The sequence below is a fragment of the Microtus pennsylvanicus genome, chromosome X (assembly GCF_037038515.1).
Source record: "Microtus pennsylvanicus isolate mMicPen1 chromosome X, mMicPen1.hap1, whole genome shotgun sequence".
NCBI classification, from domain to species: domain Eukaryota; kingdom Metazoa; phylum Chordata; class Mammalia; order Rodentia; family Cricetidae; genus Microtus; species Microtus pennsylvanicus.
In genome coordinates this window covers 130,347,190-130,373,289 of record NC_134601.1, presented here as the reverse complement: position 1 = coordinate 130,373,289, position 26,100 = coordinate 130,347,190, and the positions used below count along the sequence as shown (strand labels likewise).

General features: G+C 38.6%; 1 pseudogene; it reads left to right on the top strand.

Moving 5' to 3' along the window:
- The first annotated feature begins 24,462 nt into the window (after positions 1-24,462).
- Positions 24,463-24,926, top strand: LOC142841184 (ribosomal protein eL22-like 1 pseudogene; annotated as a pseudogene).
- The last annotated feature ends 1,174 nt before the right edge of the window (positions 24,927-26,100 follow it).

The following is a 26,100-nucleotide window of genomic DNA, read 5'->3' as shown; positions in this document are numbered from 1 at the left end:
GCACTGAATTTAGGTGAGAGGAGAGAGAGGTAAAGATCTGCAGTTAGCCCACCACTTCCCTGGCCAGCCTAGTCATTCATTTTTTTTTTAAGATTTATTTTTTGTTTATGTATATGTATGTGTGTCTCAGCGACTGTATGGAACATGTGTGCTGGTACCAGCTGAGGCCAGATGAGGGCTTTGCATCACTTGGAGCTGGAGTTTGAAGTGGTTGTGAGCCTCCTGAAGTGGGTTCAGGGAACCAAACTGAGATCCTCTATAGGAGCAACAGGTAATCTTAAGCACCGCACTGTCTCCTCAGCTCCGATTGGGCCATTCTCCATGTGCACCTATGATTTGAGAACAATGAGATTATGCTGTGTTAAGCTTCTAAATAAATGGCAATTTGTGAAATAAAAAGGAATGTCTTTAACAGTGACATCTATTCAAACATTATTTTGTTGATTTGTAGCCACATATTGATAATGTTCCTAGCGAACAAATCATAACAGAAATCCTTTAATGTTTTTATTTTTATTTAGAGAGAGAGAGAGAATGATAGAGGAGAAATTGGGTGAGGGAAAAACATGATCAAGATATACTGCATAATAAAAAGTTGTAAAAACTGTAGAAAGGATCACACTAATTCAGACTAGTGATTCAAGTCAGCTGTCATTTAAGAAAGGTCAAGTTCTAGATTTGCATATGTACCGATGATATGAAGACTTCTTGTTTACTTGTACTTTGTTTTGTTTTGGTTTTGGTTTTGATTTTGCTTGTTTTTCCAGACATGGTTCCTCTGCATAGCCTTGGCTATCCTGCTTGGCACTTGCTCTGTAGATCAGGCTGGCCTCGAACTCACAGAGATCCAACTGCCTCTGTTTCCCAAGTGCTGAAATCAGAGGTGTGCACCACCACAGCCCATCTTGTTTTTTTTTATGTAGAGTCTTTGTATGCAGCCCAGGCTGACCCTAAAATCCCAATTCTCCTGCCACAGCCTCTAAAGGGCTAAGATTACATGTGTGTGTGACCTGGCAACTATATCCATCTGCTCTTAGCAAACTAACCATAAAAGACATTTTTCCAACTTTCTTCTCTTGAAAACTTCAGTATAACCATCATCATCATCATCATCATCATCATCATTATTATTGGTTTTTCAAGTCGGGGTTTCCCTGTGTAGCTTTGGAGCCTGTCCTGGAACTAGCCCTTTTAGAGATTCACCTGTCTCTGCCTTCCAAGTGCTGGGATTAAAGGCGTGTCCACCACCATATTCTTGTCCTGTATATTTGCCTTCCATTACAGATAAAACCAATCATTCTCATTTAAAAACAACTCGCTGTTTTTCCTGAACACATCATAAACCTGGAAGCTTCCTATGTTAATGTACATCTTATCATTCTCTATATAGTTAGAATGCAAGGTTGTTTTGCTTGATAATTTCCAACAGTTTTATCCTAATTAGAATTTTAACTACATAACTTTAGTTTGTAGTGAAGAACAGTTGCCAAGCAACTGTGAACTGTGCAGTCTAATCCAAGAGGCAGAGAGAATAGAGAGAATGTATAGTTGGCACGAAATTCAAAATAGAGGCAATGTCTCCATAAGGAGAAGTAGGATGCCATAAAGAGGTGAGAGAAACATCACAACCAACAACAACAAAAAATACTTCAAGCCAGGGAACTTAGAAGTGTGATCAGTATGCAGGACCATGAGCCAGGAAGCACTTCTAGCCAGGAAGTGACTTTAGAAAGAAGCCTGGGATTCTATTCACTATCCCAACCTTAAGGATCACATGGCTCCCTAGAAGCTGTAACAAACTGTAGAGGAATGACTCAGAAGTGCAATCACTGGGAGTCAAGGCAAATGTTTCAAAGACACACATTTAGCAACCTGTGTTGGGGGTTGCTAAAACTCAGTTAAGTTTTAGTATCTTGACTAAAGTTGATCACACAAAGAGTATGTGTCTGTAGTCAAGTAGGCAAGAATTTGAATGCCAGTTCTGCCACAGACTAGTTATGTGAACATTGTTAGGCCATTTACCCTATTTTTCTCAAGTATACAATAAAGACAGGACTCCTCCTTTATAGGGCTGTTAGGAAAATAACATGCGAGATCTGATGCTAGTTGTGACTTGCTCTAGTTTGTTTTCTGTTGCTATCATAAAACACTGACAAAAATCAACACCAGGAGAGAAATATTTTTTTTAGTTTACAAAGTATAGTCTATCACTGAGGATACTGCAGCAGGAATTCAGGCAAGAACCTATAAACAGGGAGTAATGCAGAATTCATGGGAAAAAAATACTGCTTACTTTCCTGTTCCACCTGACATGCTCAGTTATCTCTCTTATAAAGCCTGGGTCCACCTACTTAGGAATGGTACCACCCATCGAAGCCAGGAACTTCCTACATCAGTTAGCAACCAAGAAAATATGCCACAGGCATAGGCACAGGCCAGTGAGATGAAGGCTATTTCTTAATTAATGCACCATCTTCAAGTGACTCTAGGTTTGTGTCACATGAATGTCTAAAGCTAATTCTGACATTCTGTGTCTTATCAGTGTTGACAAGCAAACATGACACTTTAAATCATAGAATCTTTCCATCCTTGCTTGTTCCCGAGATCATTTTAATCCCATATCTCCACCAACCGCACCCTATATATCCTTCTCTAGGGTCTAGCTTGATGAGTCTGCCTGACCCTCCGTTCCATGCACCTCCCCAACTCTCAGATCTAGCCTGGGTCCTAGTCTGGCCACACCTACCTGGACCACAAGCCACCTCTAGGACTCTGTCAGGACCTGCTCTACCTACACACCAACACAAGGCTCCTCCCATGCACTCCATCCAGCCAGATATCTCCCCACACTCCAGGCTTGAACCAAGATACATTTTACAAACCAGCCAATCTCCTCCACCCGCATGGCTTGCTTCCATCTAAGTAATTTCCAACCTCTAAACCGGCTCATGCACAACCCTCTCTTCTGCCCCAACATGCTCTGTCCATAGCAGACAAAGAATTAACAAAATCTGCATGCCCAGATCCCATTGCAAACATACAAACACCATGAGTGATCAAACCAAAATCTCCTCTCCAAAACCTACCAGTCCTGCTGAAATGTTTACCAATGAGAATTACCTAGATGAACCCCAGGACATAGAATCTAAAAGAACAATTATAAACTGCATCAAAGAATTTGTAGGGCTTAAAGAAGGAACAAAGAAACTGCTCAATGAATTAAGAAAAATGAACTTAAAGAAAATAAATGCCTGAGTGATATCTGAGAAGACATAAGGCTCTGACGGAAATGACAAAAATAATCCAGAACTTGAGGCTGGAATTCAAGAAGGAGATGGAAACATTGAAGAGGGTTTGAGACGAAATGATGACTAAACTAGAAAACCCAATTAATCTAAAAATATAAGTGCAGTATAAGTTTGAAAGTTCCAGTCTTTAAGAATTTCATGCAAATTTCATTTAAAAGTCTATCAATCCTGATGGCACATGCCCTTAATCCCAGAGGCAGGCAGATCTCTATGAGTTCAAAGCCAGCCTGGTCAACAGAGGGAGTTCTAAGACAGCCAGGGATGTATAGAGGAACCCTGTCTAGGAAAAAAAAAATTAAAAAATAAATAAAACTTTAATGTTTCTTTGAAATTACAAAGTCTCTTAACTATGAGCAAAATAAAAAATAAGATATATATTTTGTTATTCCAATAGGGAAGAGACGGCACAGTTACAGTAAGCTCAAAGCAAAACAAACAGCCACCAGTGTCAATAAATCTCCATAGGTCATTGTCTGACATCTTGAATACACAAGCTTCTGGGCTCCAAAGGGCTTGAGCACATATAACTTGTATCATTGACTTAGACTCCACTCCTAGCACCTGGTGCTGTCCTTGGTGGTGGTCTCTGGTCTTGGCATCTTCAATATCCTGGAGTCTCTGCTGCAACTGAGGCTGAATCTTCACCAATGATCTCAACTATCTTCTTCAGGGACTGTTTCTCTGCCGAGACTCAGCTTCTAGTCATGATCCTTTTAGTCCTGCAGCTTCCATGCTCCCAAATCAGTACCGTATGGGAGAATCTTATACATTAGCAAATTTGACTATTAGGTTGGGATGTAGATTCTGCTCCCTCTGGTGCGTGACTTCTTTGTGCTGACCATGAGGAAAGACCTCTCAGAAGATTTCAACTCAAAGATGCTGTCTCTTATTAATCACATATGACTTTTTTTCAGCATTCAATGTACAAGCAAAACAAAAGTTTCATTTTGACATGTTTTTAATCAAAAATATCACATGAATGGCCCCAATAGAGTCTTTTCTTTCTTCTGAATCGTCACTAGTCAAAGATCTGTTGCCTACATTTTTCTCAACACTATCTTCCAAGCTTCATAGAGTCACTTATTAAGCTCTAAGAACTCAATGGCTTTTCTGGTCTAAAGCTCCAAATGCTTCCATAATCCACTCTAAAACAACTTGGCCAGATCTATCACAGCAAGACCCCACTCCTTGTACCAATCTCTGTTCTAGTTTGGTTTCTGATGCCGTTGTAAAACACTGCCCAAAGCTAACATTGGCAAAAAGGATTTGTTTTAGCTCACAGGTTAAAGTTCATCATTCAGGAGAGCCAAGACAGAAACGTAGGCAAAGAAATAGACACAGTAACTAATGCAAAGACTACTGAGGATGGCATGTATTGGTAATCCCAGGACTCATATAACAAGAAAGGAGTTAGAGATTGGAGAATTGGAAGGAAATTTTGAGACCAGTTAAATTTTCAAAGAGGAAAAGGTAGGGAAGCTTAACAGTGAGGATCTCTTATACTTTTGGTTGTGAGCCTAGCCTTTAATGGCTGAGCCATCTTGCCAGCCCAACACTGAAGATCTCTAAGCAACTGCATAGTTAAAGGTGTTTGTGGGCTGTATAAGTATGCATCTAATTCTCATTAAGATTGTTTCTCTTTCCTTCTTTACATGTTTCATGTGTCTCATGTTTATTAGTGTTTCTAGAACAAATAGTCTCCTGAAGAATTTTTTTCCAGTTTGGGAACTAATAGGCCTATCTGAAATAGTTCTTAATGAAGGGACAACTGCATGACTTTGGAACCTTAGAATCTTTGAGAACTTAGTTTGTTGTGCTTTCTCCCAGGGCCAGAAATATGACTAAGATTCCATTCTTCTGACCAAAAATGATATCGTAGCAGAGCTGAAAAAGAATTAGAGAAAAATGAAGAACTCTCGGAAATAACCATTCTTAAAGCCTTGGTACTTATACATTCTTCCCCTTCATATGGTATTTTAAGTCCTTTGAAAAATTTATTAATTGTAAAGTTCATTACAGAATTTTCTTATATTGCTTTTGTTGATTCTCTTTCCCCACTTCCTTCTCACTCCTGTCTTGTCCTTTTCCCCTCATCCCTGGCTCTAATTCTGCTTTTGTGTCACAAATATTCTACTAATCTCTTCTTTTTCCTCTCCTCATCTCTTCCTTAAGACCGTTGCTTTCTTCTCTCAAGGCTCCCTCTCTTGTTTCATGACCAATACTCACACACGTGTACACACACACAATCTAGAATCAGCATATGAAAGAAAATGGCCGTATTGTATTTGTTCTCCATTTTAAGTTTTTGTTACATTTATTTACTTTTTAATTTCATGTGGAGGCCTATAAGTGTGCCAGTACACACATTTGAGGATCAGAAGACAACCACAAGCCGTGATTCTGTCCAGTATGTGGGCCCCAGGGATCAAACTCAGGTTGTCAGGCTTAAAACGAAAATTCTTTTGCCCGTTGAGCAATCTTCCCAGGCCATTTGTTTATTTTTCTGACTTTAAGATTCCAGTCCTACCCATTTCTCTGCAAATGTCATGATTCCTTTTCTTTATGGCAGAATAAAATTCCAACGTGCACATACACCACGTTATCTTTCTTGATGCTTTCACTCATGGACAGCTATGCTGTTTCTGTTCCTGGTTTGATGAGCAATAGAGATAGCTGTGCAATAAACATAGATATGCAAATATCTCTAGGGTAGAAATCTAAGAGTGATTTGGCTTAGTTACCTGGTACTTGAATTTTCAGGTTTTTGAGAAAACTCCATACTGATTTTCATGGTGAGCAAGTTAGTTTATCTTCCTACAAGCAATGATTGGCAGTCTATCTTTCCCCACATCTTTGCCACCATTTGTAGCTGTTTTCTTGATGTTATCCACTTTGACTCAGATAAGATGCAATCTCAAAATAGTTTTAGTTCTTATTTTCCTGGTGGCTAAGAGTATTGAATCCTTTTTGAAAATGTTCATTAGCCATCTGTATTTCTTCTTTCATCGACTTTTCTCCTTTTAAAGAACCATCTATTCAGTTCATTAGCCCATTTATCGATAGCAGGTTTACGGGGTGCTATTTTTAGAGGTCTTTATGTGTTCTGGACACTAGCCTTCCCACTGAGGGATAGCTAGCAAGATGTTTTCTTGTTTTATATGTTGTCTTTTCAGTCTGCTGAGCTTCCCTGGCTGTGTAGAGCTTTTAAATTTTATGTAGTATCATTTGCGATTTTCTATGCTATTGAATTTCTTTTCAGAAAGTTCATGAATATGCTTATATCTTGAGTATTTCCCTATTTTTCTTCTAATATTTTTAGAATTTCAGGTATTACATTAAAATCTTTGGTCTTTTGTGTTCATGAATAGTAAGAGCTATGAATCTAGTTTAAGTATTCTACATGTGAATTTTCAGCTTTTATAGAACCATTTGTAGAAGATGCCATCTTTTCTTCTAATGTATGTTTTTGTCAAAAATTAGGTTGTGATAACTGTATATTTATTTCTGGGACATATATATTCAGTTCCACTGGTCGACATGTCTGCTAAGGCAGTGCTATGCTGTCATTGAAGTTAGGTATTATGATACTTCCACCATTATTCATTCTAGTTAAGACTGGTTTGACTATTAATGTCTTTTGCACATCCACATGAATTTCTGGAATGTGTTTTTTTCAAGCTCTGTGAAGAATATTATTAGAATCTTGGAGACTGTAGTGCTAAGTAGGATGTGAACCCAAGAGTGAGTTACCTGAGTGGAGCATCCGTGGAGAAGTCCCATAATAGCTGTATTCTTCTGTGTGTTAATGGAGTGCTTTGGTGAGAGTGAGGTTTGACACGTGTATATGGAAATGCCCTGAAAATGGGTGCGAGACTAAATAAAGCAAGCATTACAGTCCTTGAAAGTAACACATACAGGGTGTAACCATAAGCAGATTGTGGCATCAGTGGCATGGTATACTTTCTCTTTCGTATTTTTTTCTAGATTTCTTTACTTTGCATAATGCCCATTTTTGGAGTATAAGGAACAATGAGCCCAAGCTGAAAGAATAAAAAGTATTTTCCACACTAGAATTGATATGAACCTTGTAACAAAGAATAGACACTGTGAATGGAAACTGTGTGGGCAAATTTTAAGGGAGACAAAATTAGAAAGCAAGGGAGCAAGAACCAGAGTGCATGAAAGAGCAGGCAAGCGAGTGAGTGGAGGGAGTGGCAGCTGATAGGATACGGAGCCTGGCCTCATAGAGCATTTGTACAGAGTTGTGTTTCAATAGCTCAGATGAGGACAGCACGCCATTTTTCCTTCCCAAGGGTAGGCAATTTGAGTACCAGGGATACATAAGAATTAGGTTCCAATTATGTGTAGGAGGCACCATAAGTCGCTGTATTAGGTTCTCCCAGTGGCTCTCAACATGTGGGTCCTGACTCCTGGGGTCATATATCAGATATTTACATTATGATTCATAACAGTAGCAAATTTACAGTTATGAAATAATAACAATAATTTTATGGCTGAGGGTCACCACAGCATGAGGAACTGTATTAAACAGTCGCAGCATTAGGAAAATTGAGGACTGCTGCAAGCAGTTAGGGTCTGATTAGTAAAGAGTGGGACATTTTGGTTTTTAGCTTTGGCTTTTGTGTCTCTCTACATGTTTCTCTACCCCAGAGTCCCACATTGCATTCATTTATCATGTCTCCTGAGGTTTCTCTTCCATGTGACAGATGGCATTTTTAAGATATTTATGCCTTTTTTAGTGCAATCATTTTATCAATGCCTATACTTGACATTTATGGCTGCCTGCAGACCAAGGCCAGCACTTTGCTAAATTTTAAAGTGAATTGACAGTACTAAGAAAGATCCCCATTTTAAAAAGAAAAGAATGAATGAGCTAGAGATTACTGAAAATTCACCATGGCAACAATCCTTTCTCCTGCATTTGCTGTTAAAAGCTTTCAGAGGCATTCATGCATACCAAATAGGCAAAACATTTTGCTTGAAAAGGATGACCCTAGCTTTGAACTCTGCTGGAACATTCTTGAAGCAATGCCTGTGCTTTGCTACTGTGTTAGTGATTTACTGAGAAGGAAGGAGCTTCCATTACAGATGTCTTTGGCTTTGTATTTCAGGATGCTTCTTCAGCCCAGCTCTCACGCATGCCAGTGTACCTTTTGTGTTATAATTGATACGATTAACCTTGGTACTCCTACGAAATGAGACAGAGGTGTGAGACAGGACTCTATTTTGCTCCAAGAAGCTAAAACGTGACTTGGAAATGGCTCAATTTGAAATTATTGCCCAGGAATCAAAGTCAATTAGCTATGCATAGTAAAAAGCCAGGTTTGGCAGTACACACCCATGATCTCAGTACTTGGAAGATGGAGGCAGGAGGACAGAGAGATCGAGATCACCTTCCAAAGCAGACTGAGGAAGCAAGACAGATTACAACCCCACACACTAAATTCATGTATGCTACCATAATTGAAGAAAACCTACCACTATAGGTTTGGGTTTTTCCATCTTTACTGATTAGTTTTGTTATTTAACAATTTCATGCATGTATATAATGTATTTTGATTTCTTTGCCCCCATATACCTCCTCTTATTGTCCTCCTCCCATTACTTCAGTGGCCCTCATCTCTGGCTGTCCATTTCCAAGGTTCATAGCTTTAGGGTTGGTTTAGCAAGTGATCCACATAGTTTTATCAAGGTCATCGGCATGACCATAGTATTAGAGCTTTTTGCTGGAGCCTGGCGGGGCAGTCAGTGAGCGGGCGCACTACTGAAGGCTTCGATCCCTTTTACCCTTCTGTACCTGAATACGCCAGTAGCAAATAGCTCCACAGTGAGTCCTGAAGCCCCCTAAGCTCCTTATCCATCCGTTTCTGATCTCAGACAGGTGCATTCTTCTGACCCCCTACAGCCATCCTCAGCTCTCATGAGTTCATGATTATAGTGGTTGAGTCATGTGCAGAGATGGAATTTTACAGCTCTCCTTCTAATCTGAAATTCTCTCCACCTAGCCATATTTGGCTAGTGATCAAAGACAAATTTCAATAAACTTCAGTTTCTCTTTAGGTTGTGACAATACTGCAAAGTGAAGTTGAAGGAACATGACTATCTGTAGCAAAGCTGGTATTTGGCTCCAATCTGTGGATAGATGATAGGTGGTTCCTATGTAACAGTTTTAGCTTGAAGTTTATTTGGAAAGAGTTGGTTCTAATTGTTAGGGGCAGTCATATTTTTTTCTTACCCAGTAGTGCAGATGAAGGTTCAGGAGAGTTAGAGTTAGAATCTCAATACTTGGTGCTTTCTGTGTCTTCCCCTTTTCTCCACCCCCAGCCCTAGTTCTGACTTAAGAAACTCCTGCTATTTCTTACTGAACTATTCATAAAAGTGTCAATTCTCAATACAAAAATAAACTAATTCTTGCTCTTAAAAAACAGGAGAGAAGCCGGGCAGTGGTGATGCATGCCTTTAATCCCAGCACTCGGGAAGCAGAGGCAGGTGGATCTCTGTGAGTTCAAGGTCAGCCTGGTCTACAAGAGCTAGTTCCCAGACAGGCTCCAAAGCTACAGAGAAAGCCCCTGCCTCGGGAAAAAAACATCACAAAAAAAGAACAGGAGAGAGGGGCTGGAGAGATGACTCAGTGCTGAAGAGCACTAACTTCTCTTCCAGAGGTCCTGGGATCAATCCCCAGCACCTACATGATAGCTCACACATGTCTGTACTTCCAGGATCCACCACTCCCACACAGGATACATACAGGCAAAACACCAATGCAGATTAAGTAAAAATAAATTAATTTTAAAAAGCAGGAGAAATAAGTTTGCCTATAGTAATACAAAGAAAATCTCTAACCAGAAGGTTTCTGTGAGAAACTGATTTCCGATGGCAAGATTTCTTGGAATTTTCTCTTATGAGCAAGAATTTACAACTCCATGAGATATGTCATTCTCCCACAACAAGCTTTTTGATTATCTCTCAACCCAGTATCATCAGGTTTTTTTTTCACCCCTTCGGGATAAACTACATAAACAGTTTAAAATGTACCTGTCGTGTATTCATTAAATCAGACTTAGGTTTGAGAAGCAACAGTTACAGTTGATTAGAGTACATTTGATTCCTTCTTTCTATAATTGGATCCATTCTTGCTCTGAAGGTAAGGCTGAGAATTAGAACATTTGAACAGTTTCACACCCCCAGAATTTGTTCCTGTCAGCCCTCAGTGCCTCACTCTGAGGGTCATGGTGACATGCGAAAGGAAACTGATTGAAGAGTCCTTTTCCTACTCTTTCAGCGGGACATGTTTATTGCAACATGCTGCAAATATCAGGTGAACACCTCAGAGAAACTGCCAGTGATTGGAAAGCAATGGCATGCAGAATGCCGAAAATGACATGGGAGTTTATAGAAAGAGAGCAGACCAGCAGGGACTGGGGGAAGACAAATGAACGATGGGGAAAAGGAAAAGGAAGGGTAATTGCAAGCAGCAAAAAACTACTCCTTGTTGGTGAAATGAGTGTTCATCAGCACGCAAAATCTCATTTTCAGAGTGAATGAGACCAGAACATAGCTGCCTTGACCAAGGACACCTGGTACAGGATGTGAGTCACAAACTAGTAAGTACAAAGAATTTCAAATGGATTTTCAAATAAATCACATTCATTCTCTTAGCTAAAGTAATCTGTGTTAGCTGGCAGACACGTTTTCAGGATGAACAAATCTAGTAGCGTACTGACAATTGGCAAGAGGAATTGACAGCTTCACACCCAAACTACTGAATTCATGCTGACATGCATTCATTGCACTTACTAATGCAGCTCATTATTAATTGTACAGTCTCGTGTTGAAACCATTTCAAGAATATTGGGAAAAGAGATTGTGCCAACCGAACAGCATTCCCTAAAACAAATTACTAGAGGAAATTACTTGTGAGAAAGTAACAGCGTGATGCACAATGACTGCAAAAGCTATGAGAGCAACTGAGACACCACCTTGGCTTAGCTGAGAATACGGTGAAGGACGAATCCCTACAGATGAGCTCATCTCTTATGCATTTAAAGAACATTGGTGATGATTAGGAAAGGAAAAGAACTTCCTTCTTATTTGGACCTACTAGAAAATTATTATACAGTTGCATCCTATCTAAACTTTCACTATGTTTGCTCTCTATATTCTAGAATAAAAACACCATACCAAAGCTTTCCATCAAAGGCAACTCAAAGATGCATTTATTTACTGTATATAGTGAAAAGAAACAGACTCAGATGCAAAAATTAACACGCTTTGTGTAGAATATAGATTTAAACACACATGTATACATACAGACTATGGAAGTATAAAGGAGGCTATGAGAAGGGATAAGAGGTCTAAGTTAAGATATATATAAAAACAGGAATTGTTTGGAAGGATCTTTTACCTGCTTTTACTGACTATTCCAAATTCTGTTGGCCTTGAGTATACACCTCATCTGGTCACGGTTCTTTACCTGTTGGTATGAACCATTCACCATTTTTGAAATGTCAAGTCCATTATTAATATTGTCTGATTGTGTTGCTGAAGGTGTAAATTGAACTTAACCCCAGCACAGATCAATAAGAGATCTCTTGTCATTTCTGATGTATTCCACCTACATTGTGGATTAGTAATCCAATTTCTTATAACCAAATTCTCCAAGTTGGTACAGTGCCTCAAAGGTGTGACAAGGAGTCTAAAGTGGCTGAATTGCGATTTTGTCAATTGAAAAGTAGTGTTTCTAAGTGGAAGAATTCCATTTGTGGCAAACAAAGTCTCTACACCAAAAGAGTATACAATTTCTGGATCATGAGTAAAAACTACTTTGCAAATGTGTCACTGTAGGTAATAATGAATGCTATCAAAAATAGCATCCAACATTGAGGGATGATCCAGAGCATATCAAACCTTCTGGCGAACTTTGCCCCCGGTCTGCAAAATATTGCCACCTAGTGGGCACTGAGAAACAATCTCCAAATATTTATTGCACAGTTAGACCAGCTGATTCAGGATGATGGAGAGAATGGTAAAACCAATGAATAGACCATTCCTGGGCCCCTACTTCATTTACTGGGAAGTAAGTTCACAGAAACAATGGTCTTTAGAGTATCGTGACAGTGGGTAGACCTGTCATAATGGTCAAAGGCAAAATTTACAAGAATATTTTTAGTGCTTATTCTCTTCTAAATTCATTTGTTCAATAATTTTGAATTCTGTGCAAAGCATTATACCACGTGATGTTAACATGAAGACAACTCTGGCACAGTTTTAGCTCTTGACTAATATTTACATAACAAACATGGCCACTGGTATTTTGGGGGATAACAAGGGAAGATGACAAACATAGATTTGTCAGTAGAAACGAATAAACACTAATTGACTCTTATGCAATGAGTTGAACCTTTTTTACTAAGTCTGACAATGAAATTTAGAGAAGCAAAAGATTCAACTAAAGCCTTAGTTAAAACTTAACAGGCCCTTAAATGGAAATATCTCCATTTACTCATGATAATAAGTTGGGTGCTGTCCGGGAAGTTCTAGAAAAAAAGAACACACTCGGAAAGACATCATTCTTCCCCTAAGACCCTGAAGTTCAATTTGAAACAGCTATAATAGGGAATAAATGTTGAACAAACTTTGGATTTTATCCACTGCTCCTTGAGTAATAAAAGCTGAAATTTTTCTCTCTGGATAAATTCAGCTTTCAAAAATCTTCAGGAGAATAAACTTGTTTCAGCAGTATGAGGACTTGTGATTTGAGAGTTTGACTGTTTTATTCAACTGTCAAGTTCAATGCATCTTGATTCAAAGCCTAGCTTAAAGGTAAGTTTTGATTGGTGGCTAACTGGCTAACTTTAGGTGTATGTCAAAGGTCTCCTGCATTCCCCGGTGGATGGAAAAGAACAACAAGTTCTAGTCTATATTTTGCTTGCAGATTCTTATTGGCTGTACAAAAGCTTGCTTTCCTGAGTAGAAAGCTTTGTACAAACAGGATTTCTGTCCTTGACTCATCTGCTGAGCTGCTTCCTCTTCATTTCCACCCCCGTACCACATGCATTGTCTTGTGGTCCATGGTTTTGGCAGACATCCTTTGAAAAAGAACAAAAACCAATTAGTAAAAATTCTAAGTTGTCACTCAAAATAACAAAAGAAATAACACTGGATTCAAAAACAGCAAAATGTTTGTAATTGTCAGCATATTTCACTTAATTGAAGTAAGATAGTTAACTTTAAACAAACTAGACGGAATGGAGCTCTCAAAATGCTACATCAATGCATCGCTGCAATTACTTTTCTCTTTTTCGGTAGTAGGATCTTAACTTGAATCTTTTTTCTTTTTAAATTGTTAGGTATTTTATACAATATATTTTTACCAATTATTCCCTCCTCAATTCCTTCCAAATCCTCCCCACTTCCCTACCCCTCCCTATCCGTTCCAGTTCTCTGTCCCTCCACCTCTCTGGTCTCTGTCTCCCTCTTTCTTTTCTCTCAGCACACAACAGCAGGGATCCTTTCTGTGTTGGCCAACTGCACCTAGGCATGGGCGTGGTTAAGACAACCAGCAGCACTCTATCAGAGATAACTTATTTTCCTAGCCCAGTTGAAAATAGCTTCTCAGCTGGGGTGAGATTTTGCTGTACTTCCTCTTCTCTGTGTTGAGATTGTTCCTGGTTTGAACCTGTTCAAGTCATGTACATGTTGTCAAAATCCCTGTGAGTTCAGATGAATTTCAGCCCTTTTTGTCTGTAAGATGCCATTTCCTTGGAATCCCCTACTACGTCGAACTCTTTTTTTTTATTCTCTCCTACAGTACATGCCAACCACAGTTTCCTCTCTCTCCACTCCTCCCAGCGCCCCCAATGCATCCCCTCTCCCCCAGATCCACTGCTTCTCCATTTCACTTCATAAAAGAGCAGGCCTTCCAAGGATATCAACTGAACATGGCACAGTAAGTTGCAGTAAGAATAGGAACAAACCCTTGTATCAAGGCTGGGTGAGGTAAATCAGTAGAAGGAAAATAATCCCATGAGCAGGCAAAAGAGTCAGAGACACCCCATTTCCTACTGTTAGGAGTCCCACAAAACACTGAACTAACAACAATAACATACATACAGACGACAAACTTTCTTCCTCCTCTTCCACATAGATCCCTGAGTCTTGAGAAGAAGGGTTGGCTAAAGGCGTCCCATTTAAATTGAGGGCTCCAAAGTCATTCATTCTTCATACATTGTTCAATTGTGGGTCTCTGTGTTAATTACCATCAACTGAAAGAAGAAGCTTCTTTGATGACGGTTGAGCAAAGCATTGATTTATGAGTATAGCAATATGTCACTTAAGGTCATTTTATAGCTATGTTCCTTTAACAGAACAATAGTATAAAGTTTTCCCTACGGCCCATGACCTATCTAATACCAGGTTCTTGGCCACTTTATCAGGGTCAGGTATGAGTTCTATCTCATGAAATGGATATTAAATTCAATTTTAAAAATGTTTGGTTACTCCCATAACATCTGTTTTACCATTGCACCAATATATGTTGCAGGCAGGTAATTGTTGTGGGTTGCATGATTTGTAGTTGGGAGATATTGATGATTGTCTTTGTCCTTTGGTAGTGTCAATAGTACCTTCCAGCACCATGTATGAATGCTAGTAAGTAAGGATGAAGCTTCTAGCTGGGCATCAGCTTGATTTCTCCATTTTTTCTTTGTTTGTTTTTCAAGACAGGGTTTCTCTGGAGCTTTGGAGATTGCCCTGGAACTCACTTTGTAGACCAGGATGGCCTTTAACTCACAGAGACCCACCTGCCACTGCCTCCCAAGTGCTGGGCTTAGAGGTGTGCACCACTACCATCTGGTTTGATTTCTCTGTTTTTAATGATACAGTTATGTATTCATAGTAGGGACTTAACATCAGGTCATGGAGGATAATCAATAGTCTTGGGAAATACGGTAATATTTTGGTGTGTGGGGTGGTCTATGGGACCCTTTTGGGCAATTATCCAACAAGATGTAGATCATTCCTGGAACTGGAGGTTTTACTTGGTGGCATAGGATATCTAGTTGGAACATTCTGTGTCCCATTGTATGGTGACTCTACTTAAATTCTTTTAATATTTGTGCATAGTTGAGGAAGTTTCTATAGTATCATGTTTCCATAAAGCTTTTCAAAAGACCTTTACTATTATTTGACCCTCTCCATATTTCCTCCTTCACCCTCTCTGCCCTCCCCCTCCCCATTCAATCCTCCTATTCCAGTTTTCCCTTTGTCAGTTCATATCACTATACTCCATTTCCTCTTTCTTGGGTTAGCCTCCATGGTGTTAGAAACAATCTAATAAGACAACCCAGATCTAGAAAGACAAATATTGGTTGTTTTCACTTCTATGTGGATATTAGCTTTGAAGCTTTAGCTATGTTAGTAATTGTTATTCCTGGAGAAGGAAATATTATTTGATATTTATTTTAGAGTTTATAGTTCTCTGTCATTTCAGATATTAGAGCATTATTGTTCAAGAGGATGAAAATGTATTCATTAGTAATACAAACACACATATGTAAATTTTTATTACATTAGATGGTGTAACTTTTATGCAAAAGAGAGACTACACAAACCATCACTCAGAAGTCAAAGCATTGAAAATAAAACCTCGCTTATGAATTTACTATTACCTTTTCCTGACTGTCTTTGACCATACTAGATAGCTGTTACCACCAATGTGTGACTGTTACTTATTGCAGCTTTACAGATAGACAGATATCTTGCCATATTGGTATTTGCTGTGCTTTCAACATCAGACATACTGAAAAAGAGATCACAGACATGCTCCTATTTATAATAGCTTCAAGGATGATGAAATATCTTGGAATAACTTAATCAGTGAAAGACCTCCACAGTGAAAATTTCAAATCTCTGAAAAAAGAAATAAAGACACTAGAAAATGCTCATCATGGAGTTAATATTGTGAAAGTGGCCATCCTACCAAAATCAATTTACAGTCAGTCCAATCCCAATCAAACTGCCCAGTATATTTTTCATATGCATAGAAAAAATCCTAAAACTCATATAGAACCAGGAAAAGACTTCAGATATTCAAAGCAATACTGAGTAAAAGGATTTCAAGCTATATTATAGCACTGTAGAAAAAAAAAACCAATATGGTACTGGCACAAAAACAGACATGTAGACCAATAAAATAAAAGACCCAAACATTAGTACTCATCACTACAGCCATCTGTTAGTTGACAAAGAGGCAAAAGAAGTGGAGAAAATACAGCGTCTTCAACAAATGCTGCTGGGGAAACAGGATGTCCTCATGAAGAAGAATTAAATTAGACCCACATTTATCACACTGCACAAAAAATTAGCTCCAAATTGATCAAAGACTTCATTTTGAAACCTCAAACACAAAAACTGTTAGAAGAATATAGAGGCTACACTCTGTGATATAGGTGTAGAAAGTACTTTTTGGATGGGACTTCACTTGCCAGGAATCAAGGCCAGCAGTTGACACGTGGAGCCTCATAAAACTAAAATGCTTCTGTCCAGTTAAGGAAACAGCCAATGGAAGAAAGAAGCAGCCCACAGAATGGGAGAGGATCTTTTCTGGCTACACATCTGACAGGGGATTAATATCAAGAAAATAGAAAAACTCAAAAAACAAAGAACCAAGGAAATAAATGACCCAATTACAGATGGACTAGTGTCTTAAAAAGAGGATTCTTAATAGAAGAAATAAAAGTGGCTAAGAAATATTACAAAATGTGTCCATCATCCTTAGCATTTAGGAAAATATAAATTAAAGCAACTTTGTGATTTTATCCTAACCCAGTTAGGAAAGCTAAGATCAATTGACATCAAATGATGCTGAACTTGGGAAAGGACTATTTATTCACTGTTGATGAGAATGCAAACTGGTGTGGAGAAATGTCAAAATACTGAAATTGAATCTACCCTATGACCCAGCCATATAGGTCCTCGGCATATACTCAAAGAGCATCATAATGCACCAATGCTCGTCTACCAATGTTCATTGTTGCCCTATTCTCAACAGGCAGTAAATAAGTAAATAAACAAACATAAATCTTCCTTCAACATATGAATGGATAATGAAAATGTGATACATATATGCAATTAAATAGTATTCAGCTGTCAAGAAAAATGAAATCATTAAATTTTCAGATAAATGGGTGGATCTAGAAGAAATCATATTAATGGGGCTAACCCAGACTCAGAAAGACAAAAGTCACATGTTCTGTCTCATTGGAAAACACTGCACTTAGGACACAAGAAAGAGTTGTCTTGCATATTGAAACCCCTGAATTTATACCAGATGATACGCAATTGACTCCTTTATTCATCCAGGTGCAAGGTATAATCAGGAATAGGCTTTTTCCTATATACATAACGCACATCCGATCCCATGTGGGTCTGCCAGGTCCTCTGGCACAAGGTAATGTAGAAATTGATCAATTATAGATTGGAAGTGTGTTGCAGGCCTCTGAATTTCATTAAAAACATCATGTGAATAGCAAAGGTTTAAAGAAAGAGTTTTCTATTCCATGACAAAAAGCTAAAGAGATTATAAAGAGATGTCCTACTTGCTCTTCCTATAATCAAACACCATTGCCTGCACAGAGTAACCCTAAGGGTACTCAAAGGAATAAAATCTGGCAGATGGATGTGTTTCACTTTACAGAATTTAGTAAATTAAAATATGTACACCACACCATAGACATGTACTAAAGTTTTCAATAGGCAACAGCCTTGAGCTCGGATTCAGGGTTGATTCAGTAATCACACATTTATTAGAAGTTATGGCCATCATGGGCATTCCTGCACAAATAAAGACAGACAATGATCCAGCATATGTATCTAAAAAATGAAATGGTTTTTTGCCTATTAAAATATAAAGCACATTACAAGTATACCAAATAACCCTACAGGCAGTTATAGAAAGGTCAAATCATACTATAAAGGATATGCTGAAAAAACAAAAAGGGATGAAAAATACCCCCAGAAATAGATTGCACAATGCTTTGTTAACCTCGAATTTTCTTAACGCTAATGAGAAAGGAACAGCACCAGCAGAGAGGCATTAGATATGGGGGGAAAAAAAACTTCTGAATTGGATCAACCAGTATACTTCAAGGATGTGTTGACCTCACAATGGAAACCAGGAGATGTGCTACGTTGGGGAAGGGGTTTCGCTCTTGTTTAAACAGGAGAAGAAAAATTATGGATACTATCAAAATTAATAAAAATTTTCTTTGAAAAGGAGAAATGGAAACTCATCCACAACAGTGACAATCATACAGGTGGTAAGGAAAGTCATACAGGGTTGGGGCAGGGTTATGATCTGATCTTTGCAGAAAAATACACATCATCAAAAATTCAAGAGACCCTGGATATTTATGCTGACAGAAGGAAAAATAACTATCCACTAAAGATCATCTAGAAAATGAAATATGGATTATGAGACCAGGTACTGGTTACATATACATTTGCACACACACACATATTAATATATTCAGCTGGTTTTGGAGTTGAACAATGGATCTGTACTTCTCTAAACCCAAGCTTGTTGTTAAAAGATAAATTCAGAGTTTCTGTCTCATATCGGGATCCATCTGGTATGTGACAGAAGGAAAACTTTGGGGAAAATTTTACTTTCTCCATCTCTATTTTGTCTATATCATATTCTTCATTGAATGTATGTTTATATTAATGATATTTACATTTTCCACGATGAACTATAGATATTCCTACAGATCCTTTTCCTGCAGTAACCCTTGATTGTTTTGTGACTTCTGTTATCAATGGCTGCTTGCTAGAAATGACTCCCAGTGTTCTCCCATACAGGTTTTCCATATTTCCAAAATGAAATATGTGTGTGTCATGGTTTTTTTTTAAGTCAAGCATAGTTGAATTTTTATACTTTTCTACCACTTTCTACCAGTATAATACTGGAAAATTACCTTGATATCATAGTTTCTCGTTTAAAAATAGTGGTCACAACTTAGGTGTGATTGTGTATATGAATAATACCAGTATTTAGGAGATGGAAGCAGCAGAACCATTATTATGACTTTGAAGCTAGTCTGGACCAGGTAGCAATCAATGTATATGCTAGCCGGGTGCTAGATGATGTTTTAAAAAAAATGTTAAAATAACAAGTACCAAACAGGATTTTTTGTCAAGATTAAATAATAAGAATGTTCACTAAAATTAAGCAAAGCAGTGCTAGCTAGATGGTTCGGGCATAAAAATGTTTGTTACACCGGTCTAATGACCTTAGGTCAATTCCTAGAACCCATAGAGGAAGAACCAATTTCATAGAGTGTCCTTTGGCCTCCATATGTATGACATGCATAGTATATGCAAGCTTCCTTCCTACACATTTCATACACACACAATGATCATAAATATAATGCAAACAATAATCACAAACATAGAACCTGATGCACTCACCGAATTCTACATTTTCCTTCTATAATGGACCTTTTCCTTTATTTATCTTGATGGAGAACAAAAGAATTTCCTCTCCTTTCCAAATGCAATCTGTCACTCAGGCAGACTTCCTTGTGTCTTTTTCATGCTCTCTGGAGACTGAACTCTAACATTACCCTACTTTGTCTTGCGCCCTTATCTCTCTCAGTTTAAGAATTTTAAGAATTAAAACACATCTACATACCTACCATGTTTAAAAACAACAAAACTCCCCCGTTAACCTTATTTTGCTGTCAGGAAATGATCCCATTTCCTTCCTTTCGTCATTGAACAAGTATTTATTGGTTACTGTGTGTCAGGAAGCATCCTGGAAGTGTCCAGCATTAAATAAGACACATAACAATCTTCATCATCATGGAGCCAGTATTTAGATGGAGGAAATACATAGCTAAGTATCTAAAATCAACTAAACAGTAACATGGAGACTAAGGCAAGGAAATGAGGCTATGATGGGGGTATTAACTCATATAAATGAGCGTTGAAGACCTCTTACAGTAACACTACCTTCAATAAAGTGAAATATCAAATAACTTTTTTAAAGACAAGCGCTCTCATTGGATAACTCGGACTGACATGAAACTCATTAAGTTATCTACATTAGCCCCAAATTCACAATCCTCCTTCAGATGTGTGCCACCTTGTCCAGCGAGCAAAGATGATTTTTAAGAGAAGTACATTATAGGTAGAGTATTCTTAAGAGGTGCAAAACGCCCTGAGGAAGGAATGGCACCTGACATGTTCCAGAAGTACAGGACATAAAGGGACTGGTTTAATTGGAATAGAGTAAACCAGAAAAGATGTAGAATCCAGCTAGGTGAATGGAGTAGATAAGACTGTATGTGGACCTCAAGGAAATAAATGAGGAAACCATGCAAAGCTTTTAAGTTAAGAAATGAAGTTAGACTTATGTTTCGGTTTTATTTGTATTTTTTGGGGGGAGGGGATTTCTCCGTGTAACCATCCTCACAGGCCTGAAACTCGCTCTGTCAACCAGCCTGGCCTTGAACTCAAGGAGATCCGCCTGCCTCTGACTCCCTGGTGCTGGGGTTAAAGGCATGAGCCACCACTGCCTGGCTGGGGTTAGACTTTTAGACATGAGAATTCTGGCTTCTACCTGGAGACCAGACTACAGAAGGCAGAGGCAGGAAAAGGAAGACTGGTAGTGGACTCTGTTATTGACTCCCTGACCCAACAAGCAGTGTGCCTCCTTCTCCATGTTCCAATTGCACTGAAAACGTGTTGCATATGATATACACCACAGTTACTTGTTCATATACTTGTCTCTCAAAGTACAAATGCCACATGGGAATAAGTTGCTGATAATTGGTACCTAAGTTTCATGGATGAAAGAAGGAACCCTTTGGGAGACGGCTTTTGTATCATAGCCTAGAAACCCACTGGTATCCATTTCTTTACCATTTTTAGCTCTTCTTAATGAATATGCAGCACTTCACATGGTGGCCTGCTATTTGGAAACGTGTTTGAAGTAGGTAGGAGTAGCTTTGAGATATCATCTACTATGTTTTCCCAGAGGTACCCAGGGGTAAAAATTCTCAGGTTTCTAGTAACGTTTTTAAGGCAGAAGCTAATTTCCTCATTGATCCCATTTCTAACATAACAGAAATGAAACTGCCCAAATGAAAACAGGATCTTGAAGAGATATGTGCACCCTGTGTTGTTTACCATATTATTTGAAATAGCTAATACCAACGGATAAATTGTTTAAAAAATGTGCTAAATACATATAATGATTCAGAGTTTTAAAAAAGGAAGCTCATCACTGTTTACACAACAATATTGTTGACATTTGAGGATATTGTGCTAAGGGAAATGAAGAACATGCACTGCATAAGTGCAAATACATGTTAATAATTGTGGTGGCTAATTCTCTCTCTCTCTCTCTCTCTCTCTCTCTCTCTCTCTCTCTCTCTCTCTCTCTCTCTCTCTCTCTCTCTTTGAGACAGGTTTTCTCTGTGTAGCTATGGAGCCTGTCCTGGAACTAGTTCTTGTAGACCAGGCTGGCCTCAAACTCGCAGAGATCTGCCTGCCTCTGCCAATTAAAGCCATGCACTACCACCACCCAGTGATGGCTAATGTTCATTGTCACCTTGACCAGACTTAGAATCCCTCAGGCTGAAAAAGCAACCTATGAGTGTGCCTGTGCCAGAATTTCCAAAGAGGTTTAACTGAGTGTAGAAGAATCATCCTCAATGCAGGTAGCACCATCTCACGGAATAGTTTCCTGGACTGAATAAAAAGTCAAGAGGGAGTAAGCCACTACTTCATTCTTTTCATCTTCCTGAAGGAAGGCACACAATGGGAAGCTGTATCACCAGCTTGTTGTCCTGCGCACTCTGAGCCAAATAGTGAGCCAAAATAAATGGTTTCTTTATATTTCAGACCAACCAACCAACAAACAAAAAACAATGATTCCAAACAATAAAAACAAAAACAAATAACCAAACAACAAAAACAACAACAACCAGTACATGGCTCAAAAGCCTAAACTACAACTGATTGATTCTTTGAAGACACCGTGTGGACAAAGTTGAGAGGCAAAATTGTCAGGATGGATATAGAGTGTTGGGAGGGAGTGTGCACATCTTCTGAGTTTTCACTTGCTGCTGTGGCAAAATCAGAGTTGGTTACTAGGGTCATTTTTACTGGATGTTGTGATGTAAGAGTGGTCCCTACCTTTCTATTATTCTGACTTTTAATACCTCTAAAAGGTTGCGTCAGAGGAGAAGACCTCTCCAGATAAAGAGAATTTTTAAAATTGTATATGATAACATAATTTCTGATCAAATCAATTAGGGAAATACCATTTGAATCAACTACCTTTTAACATTTATATCAATCACTCCAACTAAGGAATATAGACGATCTTGTCCGTACATCAGTTCAAAGGTGGAAATTGCTTTTGATCAGTGCTGCCTTCTTGTGTATATTAACAGCAGCTGCTGAGGTAATAGCAAGTCTCAGCAGAGGCCTGGTTGTGCTTGCTTCTCATCCAGCTCACCTTCGTGAGTACGAAGGGCAGAACTGTATCTCCAGAGTACTTCCAAATGAGTTAAGTCTTCCAGAAAACTGTTATTTGCCCACCCCAGAGAAGAGCTCTTTACCTTTAATTTAATAACTCTGACATCAGTAGTAACATACGAACTGCTTCTGAAATTAGGATAATAAGCTGATTGGGTGTCATGATTGTCAATTTATTTTAGTCGTTACCGGGGAGAGTTTTTACTCTGCAGTGGCTGTTATTAAGTCCTTTCAAATTACAGGTGACAAATTTGCTGGCACTGTGCTCACCATATAGTGAAGCAGCAATCATGTTTACATAGTGGGTTTTCAGACCCAGAAAGACAAATATGGTATATATTCACTTATAGGTGGAAGCTGGCTGTTAAGTCATTGATAAGCAGCCTACAAACTGCATCATCAAAGCTCATACCAGCACAAGCGGCATCTCCCAAAGCTGGGAACTGAACCTGCAGGCAGCTCAACAGTTTGGGGAGTGTCCTTTCCAGGTGTCCCAGTTGATCTAAACCTCTTCCAGGCAGCTCAGCTGCTTTCTCCTTCTAGGCGGCTGGTCTGGTGTCAGTCTTCGTTGAAGCTCAGCTTCTTAGTCTGAAGGGAATTCTCAGGTTTTATGGCTTACCCTGGTAGGGAGGAGCCTAGTAAATCTCTTCAGTTTCTGGAACTTCCTGAAACTATTTTGAGTTGTTTACCTTTCTTCTTAAGGAGTTTCCTGCAGGATGGCATGTTTCAATCTCTGGGGGACTGTTACAAAACACTCCATCCCTTCCTTCAGCTTTTATATTCTTTCAGACCCCTCTTCCACAATGATCCCTGCAGTGACTGCAGAAGTCCACTCAAGACTAACAAATAGGCCACCATGCCTCAATAATAGTCACTTGTTCTCAGGAGCTTCACCAATGGTTAAGAGATGAGGCAGGTAACAGCCATGATCTATGGATGTAAACACACATATAGAGGGCAGTTTGACAGACACAGCCATCATTTCTTTCTTTTTTTATTTTATGTACTTCGGTGTTTTATCTGCATGTATGTCTGTGTGAAGATGTCATATTCCCTGGAACCAACATTACAGACAGTTGTGAGCTGCCATGTGGGTGCTGGGAATTGAACCTAGGTCTTCTGGAAGAGCAGCCAATACTCCTCTTAACCACTGAGCAATTTCTCCAGAATAAGATAATCATTCTTAATTAAGGATATGGACACTGGTAAGTTTCCCATGCTCCAGTAGATGCCCCCCCCGCATGAATATATGGGTAACACTAACTGGACTTAGTGGATAATAAAATAAATGAAAGCTGTAGAGTTTGGAGAGGAGCGTGTTAGGGAAGATATGCATGGGAGGATTGGAAGTGGGAAGCTGAGGGTAGATACGATATTTCATTGTGTATATGCATGGTGTTTTCAAAAATAAACAAAACTTGAAAAGGCATTGAGAAAGTATAAAAAGGTTGTTCTAGAATAAAAATACTTTAAAAAAATTTTAAAGGGCCAGCCTGGTCCGTAGTGAGTTCCAGGACAGCTAGGGCTATTAAACAGGGAAACTCTGTCTTGAAAAACCTGAGAAACCTTCCCACTGCCACAGGAAAATATGGCACCGCAGAAAGACAAGAAGCCGACCTGGAGGTTCCATTTGGACCTCACTCATCCGGTGGAAGATGGAATTTTTGATTCTGGAAACTTCGAACAGTTTCTCCGGGAGAAGGTTAAAGTCAATGGAAAAACTGGAAATCTTGGAAATGTTGTTCACATTGATTGCTTGAAGAATAAAATCATAGTTGTTTCTGAGAAACAGTTCTCTAAAAGGTATTTGAAATATCTTACCAAGAAATACCTTAAGAAGAATAATCTCTGTGACTGGCTTCTTGTTGTTGCATCTGACAAGGAGACCTACGAACTTCACTATTTCCAGATTGGTCAGGATGAAGATGGCTCAGAGTCTGAAGATTAGATGGCCTTTGTATGCTTTAAAGAAAAACTAAAATTGGACCTTTTCAGGCAAATAAAAACCATTGCACTCTTAAAAAAAAAAGAAAAGAAAAACCTGAGAAAAAAAGATGAGTTTCTTCAGACAACAAATACATGGATTTTGTTTCTTAATCCATTCACCTAACCTGTGTGTGTGTGTGTGTGTGTTTTTAATAGGAGAGTTGAGACCATTAATATGTAGAAATAGGATTGAAAGGCATGTGTAGATTGTAGTCATTTTGATGATTTTTGCTGCTTTTTGTTCTTAATTGTGCTTTTATTTCATTAAATTATAGCTTCATTTTTTTCTCTTTAGAGTCTTTTGGCTCTGCTTATTCTTTCTTAGCTTGATGTCTTGGGTCTAGTACTCTATTTAGTGTGTGTGGGAGGGTGTTGGGTATGAATATTAAGCTGTTTTACTATGGCAAGCTTTCTTGCTCCTTCAATAATGCCACAGTTTTGCTGGGTACAGTAATCTAGGTTGGCAGTCATAGTGCTTTAGAACTGAGTGGGCATTGCTCCAGGCTCATCTGGCTTTCAAACTGTTCACTGTGGACACTTTGTGTTATTCTAACAGGTTTTCCTTTATATGTCACTTTCATTTTTTCTCTTGCAGATTTCAATATTTTTTTAAATTTTTCTGTATATCTAATATTTTAACTATGATATGTCATGGGTATTTCTTTTCTGGTCTTGTCTAGTTCAGGTTCCGTGTGATTCTTGTATCTGTCTGGGTATATCTTTTCTTAATTTGGGGAAGTTTTCTTCTATGAAGAAAATGACTTATATAGGAGAGGTGGCTCCCAAACAGAAAGGATTTGGAGGCCACAGTACCAGAACTAGACTGGCTTTCGAAAGATTTTATCTTTAATAAATGTGTGTGTATATATGAGTGTAGTTGCCCACAGACGGCAGAAGAGTGAATCTCTAGAGAAGAAATTCTGACTAACTGTGGTCTGTCTGACATGTATGCTTGGAACCAAATGTAGGGTTTCTGCAAGAGCAATATACACTCTGAAACAGTGACTCATCTCCCTAAACTCTCTAAGAGTTTAATATAGTTATGCATAGTTATACACTCTCCTCTTAGAATCATTCTCGTCGTGTCTTGTGCTCTGATATGTTTTGTTTCCATTTTCATTAAATTCTACAAAAGAATTTAACCTCATTCATGATTTCCTTCATGGCCCATTGATTGTTCTATAGTGCATTGTCCAATCTGGGTGGATTCGTGTATTTTTTGTAGTTTCTTGTGCTGTTG